We start from the raw sequence: 8,935 nt of genomic DNA on the forward strand, positions 1-8,935 counted from the left end.
GCTTTACCCGCATCACGATCAATGTACTTTTCTGAACTGGAATTTTATTTCAATTCTGGAAATTTTTCAGCCATTCCCTCTCCTATTTTCTCACTAGTTTTCTCATTCGGGAATTCCTCTTGGATGTGTGTTGTAATTTCTCAGACCATCTTCCCTGACTCTCAACTTCTTACTCATATTTTTCATTTCTTTATCTTTTGGTGCTGTATTATATGTAATTTCTTTTTCTCTTTTAATTCACTCATCTATCATTAGCTATTCTAATCTACTATTTATCTTACTTATTGTAGTCCTTTTATTTCCAACAGCAATTTTTTTTAGTTGAGGCAACCCTTGGTTGACCTCGCAGAGTACAAGGACCTTGTCAGCTTACAATTCCTCATTTATTTATTTATTTATTTTTTACACTTACAGCACCTGGTCTTCCTAGGTGGTCTCCCATCCAAGTACTAACCAGGCCCAACCCTGCTTAGCTTCTGAGATCAGACATCAGGCTTGTTCAGGGTACCATGGCCGTAGGCAATATTTTTCATAACTATCTGTTCATGGTTAATAATTTCCTGGTCTCATTGAAAAGATGCTATTTCCTTCTTACCTCTTCAGTATGTAACATGATATTAAACCTAAAAATAATTCCCAAATATTATACTTATCACTCATTAAGAGGGTACAAAAAGGATTGAGTCATTGGACATTTGAAAGGATTTGTGAAAAGGATATCTTTAGAGAGAGCTGTTGGAGTGCCCTGAGTTTCACTGGCCCCGGGGAAGGAGTGGAAGGGGCACAATTTATCTCTAAACCCCAACCTTAGGACTCCATACAGAGAGCCTGATGTGTGTTCAGTACTGTTGGGGAACAAAGAGGGTGGGTCCTGGGTCACTTTGAGGAGGCCAAAGGGACAGTGAATGCAGAGTAGACAGCAGCGTCTGGAAAACCCAGAAGCTAAGGAAGAAAGCTGCAGCTGTGTTTTCACTTGGGTTCTCTAGAGAAAGAGAAAATTATACACATACACACACACACACACACACACACACACACACACACACACACACACGGAGAGGGCATTATAAGGAATTGGTTCACGTGATTTTGGAGATTAAGACATCCCAAGATCTGCAGTTATCAAACTGGAGTCTCAGGAAGATGAACAAGTGGGTTCTAGAGTAAATTAAGCCTGAAACATCACTAGAGGTAAAAATGCCAAAACCAAAGTTGTCCTACTTCGGGCACATCATGAGAAGGCAGGGTTCTTTGGAAAAGGCAATAATGCTGACTCCATAAAAGAAGCCATAGGCATGAGTCTACAGGAGCTGAGCAGGGCTGTTGAGGACAGGACATGGTGGATATCACCCACTCATAAGGTCACCAGGAGTTCGAGTTGAATCATTGGCAAGTAACACACACACCGGGGTCCTTCCTAAAGGAGACCTAGCCTCCCTTCATTCAAGGGGCTCTGGGTCTGTAAACTGGCTCAAGTCTGGGAATTGATTAAAGGGCCATGACTCTCTGTTTTTATGATTCATTACACTTGTGTTCACTTGATCTAGAATTTTTCTCTTTTTTTTTTAATGTATTATTATTATTTATGCCTACAGCACCTGGTCTTCCAAGGTGGTCTCCCAACCAAGTACTAACCAGGCCCAGCCCTGCTTAGCTTCCGAGATCAGATATCGGGCTTGTTCAGGATGCCATGGCCGTAGACCATGGACCATGGCTCCACTGGGTGCGAACCCAGGACCTATGTGTAAAGCAGACATGCTAAGTGCTACACTATGGAACTACGTCTTAGAAATTTTCTGCTTACACAGATCAAGTAAAAATTTAGTAGGCTTCTAGGAACGCCATGACCAAGTAGCCAGTGCCACAGGTCTGCATGAGTCAGACTATTCTGACTACTGCTTTGACTCAGCCATCCATTATGCTAAACATATCCACCTTGTCTGTGGTGGCTGAATGCCACCACTTAGCCCCTGCTACCCCAGATCCAATTGCTTCCACTTCATTTTGATTTCTCAATTCAGTGACTGCATCTCCCACTATAAATTCTAGCCTGCAGAGAAGAGTAACTACAGAGCTCTTCAAGGATGTTTAAGCTCCCTTCATAAACCTATTTTTTACAGTACTGGTGAAAAGTATGGGTGAGTATGTCTTAAATGACAAATCCACTCTAACGTTCCAATCTCCCTCGGCCTTTAAATCCCTTCCTCTACATTAAGCCAAGGCAGGCCATTTTTAATTTGCTCGCTGTGGGCTGCCTTTTGGTCTATGTTTAAGTCAATCAGTTAGAACACTTCCTAACTCTTAAGCTGTGACATAAATGCAGAGTCTCTGCTTAGTATTGATATCAATAAATGTATTGATAAATTCGACCCGATCTAACGTTGTTTCTGCTCCTATTATTTCACACCCTCCCTATCCATTCCCATACATGCCTCCCAGGTTTCTGTCTGTATAAATTAGAAAACTCAAGTCATTCTTTTGGAGTGTACTGCACCTCTTCATGGATAACATTTTGTGCCTCACTTTTAGGGGCCTGCTGGGACATGAGTCTAGTTATAGGTCTAGAAGCAAAGAGGGATGGTAGGGATGGGTCCTGAGGAGAGTCAGCATTGTCTTGCATGACAACTGCCTCAGAGGACACTGTCACAGTTTCCTCAGTCAAGGCAGGGTTAACCCCCTCAGTGAGGAATTGCTACCACTGAGGGCGGGACGACTGCTTCCACTGGGGGTGGGAATGCCTTCTACACTAACAAAGAAGACTCATCGGAATTTAAGGGCTCAATGGCCTCAGCTTCATCAGGGTCCTCCCACAATTCCCCATGCCAACGTACAAGATCCCATTCTTTTCCAATCAATGCCCTCACTCTAACAGTACACACCCCGTGATGCTGGGAGTTCAGTTTGCAATGTTTTTCAGTCAATCACAGGATGAGATTCTGCATTTGATTTTCAGCAATCTGAACCTTACTATTACGGAAGATAAAAGTTTTCTTCATAGACACATTCAGGTCATTTATGCAGCATTTTGAGCTGGGAATTTAAATCCCGAGTTCATCCTTTTCTTTTGCCACTTTATCCAGCCATATTAGGAGCAACCAGCCAATCTCATTATATTCGTTAGTTTCCAAAAAAAAAATGTTTGAAAGTACCATATACACCCAGCTCCTTACTTTTTATAAGTGGTTGATTAGAAGTGTCTAATGTCAGTTTGGTTCAAATAAACTCATAATTCAAAAAAAAAAAAAAGGAGTATCTAATGGAGATCTTTTGCATATCTATCTATATTACCAAATCACACGATGGAATATCAGTGCTCTTTTTAATACGGGAAATGGAGTCTTTAGCATCTTTAAATCTAATCCGATTAGAGAACCAATTCCAGAAACCTCAGAACCAATTCAGAAAACTCATTCTTAAAATTCTTTTCCACTCGAACCACTCTCAATACCAAAATTTGTATTAAACTGATTTAAAAAAAAATATATATATATATACACACACACACACACACACACACACACATATATATGTGTGAACAGGATGGAGAAACAGAATGGAGAGAGAGATTTATTATAAGAAATTGGCTCATGTGATTATGAAGACATTTCTCCAGTGTTTTTAATCCTGAGATCTGCAGTTGGCAAACTGAGACCCAGGAGAGTCAATGATATAGTTCCAGTCTGAGCCTCAAGGCCTGAGAACCAGAAGAGCTAATAGTGTAAGTTCTAGTGCAAGCCCAAGTCTGAAGGCTGGAGAAGACTGATGTCCCAGCTCAGAGACAGTCAGGCCTTTATGTGGTTGGATGAGGCCCACTCACATTGAGGAAGGCAATCTGGTTTACTCAGTCTACCAATTCAAATGTTACTCTCATTTAGAAACACCCTCCCAGACACACCCAGATAATGTTTATCCAAATATCTGGGCACCTATGGCCCAGTCAAGCAGACATATAAACCATCCCACACTGGAAAAATAAAATTTGTTGCCTACATGGGAGTTACAGCCTGAGAGTTTCAGCATGAAAACTTACAAAGAACTCACAAAAGTGCCCATAGGAGAAAGGATCAGCTTTAAAACTCAACTCATCCCAAGGAGCCTGAAACCAGACTTCAACTGTTCCAATCCTGTAAGATCTTTCCTGACCCCCTTTCCCCTCGTCCCTTCCTGAACTCCAATTTCAGATGGATCTCAATGGCAACAGGTGAAAAGGAAGGAAGTAAAATAAAAAAAAAAAAAGGAGAGATAGAAACTGATCACACCCTTCACTGAAGTAAGGAAGCCCACCCGCTAAAGACAAAAAAAATAGCTTTATCTCTCATAAGAGTTCAAAGTTTTTATTAGTATCTGGAAATAGGTAATCCTGGTTATAAATTGAAACTCTGAGTTAAAGTGACTATAGAGCTTTCTATTATCCAGAAGTAACCAAAAAAAGTCATCAATTGGCAGAGGAGGAGTTGCCTCTCCCTACTAGGTAAATTTTAAGGGAGGAGAGAGACATTCCATGAGTCAGTAGATTTTCAAATTATCCATTATTTCCATCTATTCTGTTTTGAGTTCTTCTGTTTGTTGAGTCCGTGAAATATGCCTTAGGATGAATTTTGTCATGTCCTTTGTCATTTTTGTTTTACAATTCATTCTGCATGGTGTATGTGTGTGTGTGTGTGTGTGTGTGTGTGTGTGTGTGTGTGTGTGTTTCATGTATCATTCCTCTGTGTTTGGAATAGGTTACAAAGAGGGTTTGATGTGTGCTCATTCTACTATTTGATCAGATGTCTTCTGGTCATGTCTCTGACACTTTGGAGCTAGACGAGCAAGAGATATGCCTACGCCTCAGCCCCAGGTCATTTTACTCAGTCTTCCAATAAAGTGGACAAACTCATTTCCAAAGAGACAATATTTAGAGGTCCAAGATGGCTGCTGTGTAGGAGGACGTTGAACTCGCCTCTTCCCATGACCAAACTCAACTATACACATATATAAAGAGCAGTTACTCCTGTGAGACAACTGAAGGCTGAATGAACAGCTTCTGGACAAACAAGAGAAAGAGACTGAGTAGAGAATCCTGGAAAGCCACAGGAGCCTTCTAGGAGCTACGGGAACGCTTCAGGCCAAGGGACTGCTGAGCTCCAGTGCTTACATCCCCCTCCACTTTGATGGGGCAGGCGGGAGCTCAATGTACATGCTTTGGCCACTTGCAAGATCACCACAACATGTTCACAGCTACGTTGCCCAGAGTCTTTTGCCTTCATCACAGGGAGCAAACAGGAACAATAGGGCATTACCACACTCTCCCGGCCTCCCTGCCTGGAGCCTCCCCAGCCTAACAAGCCAGTGCCATTGACACAGAGTACCTGCACAGTTCCATTCTGCTTCCCCAAACTACCCAGCATATAAAGCCTACGCAGAAGTCATTTTTTCACAAGACCACTTTCTGAACAACAAACAAGAGAAAGACTGTATAGAGAAGGCTGGGGAGCCAAGGGATCTCTCTGGGAACTGCTGGAATTCTCCGGGGTCCCAATTTACAACCCCTTCCACCCCCACAGGGTGGGAGGGGGCTCTTATTCAGGTGCTCTGACCTACCTCTGAGGTTGCTGCAGCAGGCGTTCTTGGACACATCACTCAAGCCCATTTCAGCCCCAAACAAAGGGAGCAAGCAGAATCAACAGAGCATTACTACAGGCACCTGGCCTCCCCACCTGAAGCTAATACAGCTTGGTATAGCTTTATTACCCCCCAGATGCCTGAGGAACCTGCTCAGCTCCTGCCAGCCTGCCAAAACCACCAGCACACACAGCCTACTGTCAACGTAAGAAATGTCCAAACTTGTAGAGAATTTTTCTAAGAGTTCGTTTGAGCCCAAACTGATGACATATGCTATGGAGCAAGATCTCAAATGCTCTGGAGAATAAGTTTGTGGTTTATTTTATACATTTGAGATTAAGGAGACAGCAGGAAGAAAATTACACGAAAGGAAAATTACATGAAGGTGGGAGAAAGCAAGGCAGGTACGGGATCACGACCTAGTTAAGACTATGTGCTCTCTTGAGGGTGGTTGCCCTGTAGAAGGAGGGGTACGAAAGTGTGGTCATGTATTAGGAGGGGTCTTAAAGGGGGCATTTCAAAAGTGTGTTAACCTAGATGCACAGAAACAATGACAGGGCTTGCTTAAGGCAAAGATAAGCCTTTTAGCAAAAAAGTTACATGCCTGGGGCATAACTACCCACCAGGACCTGCCCAGTTATGAATTTACAATCAGATCACCATGTGAGGTTACTCTCCATAGAACCCTTTCTTTTCATCCACACTACACAGAGGCCACTTGTAGATAAGGCCATTTTTCTAAGACTGGGAGAGAGAACTATTTTGCATCGTTCATACAAAGAAACATAGAAAGTCAAACAAAATGAAAAGACAGAAGAATATCTCTCAAATGAAGAAACGAGAAAAATATTCAGAAAAAAAAAAAACTTTAAGGAAATAGAGGTAAGTAATTCGCCTGATAAATAATTTAAAGAAATAGTCGTAAGGAAGCTCACAAACTTGAGAGTAGAGTAGAGGAACTTAGAGAGAACTTCAACAAAGAGTTATAAGTTTATAATAAAGAACCAAGCAGACCTGAAGAATACAATAATTGAAATGAAAAATACTTTAGAAGGAATCAACAACAACTTAGCTAGCACAGAAGAATAGATCAGTGACTTGGAAGACAGACTAGTGGCAATCAATGAATCAGAGCCACAAAAAGAAAAAGAATTTTTAAAAGTGAAGATAGTTTAAGGGACCTGTGGGAGAACATCAAGTGTTCAAATATTTATACTGTAAAGATCCCAGAAGGAGAAGCCCGAAAGAAACAGAAACTTTATTTAAAGAAATAATGGATGAAAACTTTCCTAACCCTGGGAAAGAAAACAGACATCCAGGGTCCAGGGGCACAATGAGTTCCAGACAGATGAACCCAAAGGGAGTCATACCAAGACATATGGTAATTAAAATGGCAAAAGTTAAAGAGACAATCTTGAAGGAAGCAAAGGGAAACAATGAATGACATACAAAGGAAACCTCATACGGCTATCAGCTCATTTCTCAGCAGCAAATTTACAAGCTAGAAGGGAATGACAGGATGTCTTTAAATTGCTGAAAGAAAAGACTATAACCTAGAATAATTTACCCAGCAAGACTCTCATTCAGAATTGAAGGAGAGATAAAGAGTTTCCCAGGCAAGCAAAAACTAAAGGAATTCATCATCTAAGAGCAGCTTTACAAGAAATGTTAAAAGGTCTTCTTTAAACAGAAAAAGGAAGGTCACAACCAGAAATCAGAAAATATGAGAAAAGGAAAAATCTCACAGGTAAAGACAAATATTTAATAAATAAAGCAAATGAGACATTTATAAAGCTACCACAAAGATCATTTAAAAAGTATCAAGCTCAACTCAAACTATAACAAGTAGTTAGGAGATGCATAACACAAAAAAATCTAAAACAAGACATCAAGAACATAAAGCATGGAGTGAGGAGTAAAAATGTAGTCCTTATAGAATATATTCAAACTCAAACACCTATCGGCTTAAAATAGACTGCTATAGATAGATTAATGATATACGTGATAACCTCATAATAACCAAAAACCGAAAACCTACAAAAGATATACAAAGAATAAAGAGAAAAGAACCCAAACTAAAGAGAACCGATTGGCAACGTTTTCCCTCTCCGATGGGAAGAATTTGTTTATTAGTGGCTTTGGCAGAAACCCTGCCTCTCCTGTCCTGCCCACAAGAGTGGACACCTCTCCATGAGAGCTGACATAGGACAGACGGTTCAACAACCTAGAGAACCACAGTGCCAGAGGCTTCCCCAAGTCCTGAGAGGGGGCTCAGGACTTTCAGATAAAATCTCAGATGCAGACGCTGTTATCAATAGGCCAGACTGCTACTCCGTCAGGCTCAGAAGGCCTCCTGTTCTCTCCTAGGGCTGCACTATTAGCCCAGCCCAGCCTTGGCTGGTCAGCTCAAGCATTGAAGCTTCAACCACCAATTAGGGTAAAAGGGACAAGAAGAGGAGCAGGAAGAGCACCGCCCAGTGGGGCAGGTGGGGAGTCCAGACCCAGCTCCTTCATGTACCTATTGCCACCAGTATCATCTGCATCTCCAGAATCTGGGCTTTTTGTTTCGAGGCAACATGTTTAGAACCACACTTCAGACCCAAGCTTCTTATCAGTTCTTCAACCCGAGGCTTGTCTGCCAACACAAAGTTAAATTTCTCCTTCAGAGTCTAAAACTCTGTTAGAAAAGGAAAGAAGTAAGAAGGAGGGGCCATGGAGAGAGAAAGAAATAGAAGGGAGGAGACATATCCTGTTATCTGACAAAGAAATCATCTCATAAATTAAAACTGAGCGGTTTACGGTTATACAGTATATTTAAATTTCAGCACCTACTTTCTGCCATCCACTAAATTAAAAGTCTTTATTAAAATACAGTAATTCTTCCACCCCATTGGTCCTCCATAATCGGGGCTTAATCTGAGGAGAGGGAGCTATTCCATTAACTATTTCCAATTGCAAGACTCAAAAGTGAAAGTGAGACAGCTGTGAGTTAACGTCAATGAAACAGGCCTCACCTAAGAAAGCCCTTCAACAGGCCTCACCTGAGAAAGCCTTTCGACGTCGTTAATGAAGGTTGGGGTGACATCAGAAGGCCCTAAATTCTGGAGTGTGATGATGTCTTAAGGCTAGAAACCCAAGTCGATGTTTGTAGGCTTCATCTTATACTGAGGCAGTTTGGCAGACACATGGGACATGAGGAGGGAAACACCACTTTTTTAAGAGGTAGGGAAGGGCAACATAGAGGAAGGAAGGACGGACAGGACAGTGAGTCAGAGGCTAAAGGGCCCAGCAGGGAGGGAGAGCCACGGGAGCAGAGTGAAGCCCCTAGCTA

General features: G+C 41.8%; 2 pseudogenes; both read right to left on the reverse strand.

The window, feature by feature from the left end:
• Positions 1-405: 405 nt before the first annotated feature.
• LOC112476011 lies at positions 406-521 on the reverse strand (annotated as a pseudogene).
• Positions 522-1,586: 1,065 nt separating this feature from the next.
• On the reverse strand, positions 1,587-1,702 carry LOC112475980 (annotated as a pseudogene).
• Between the last annotated feature and the right edge of the window lie 7,233 nt (positions 1,703-8,935).

Source organism: Pteropus alecto, unplaced genomic scaffold (genome assembly GCF_000325575.1).
Source record: "Pteropus alecto unplaced genomic scaffold, ASM32557v1 scaffold92, whole genome shotgun sequence".
NCBI classification, from domain to species: Eukaryota; Metazoa; Chordata; class Mammalia; order Chiroptera; family Pteropodidae; genus Pteropus; species Pteropus alecto.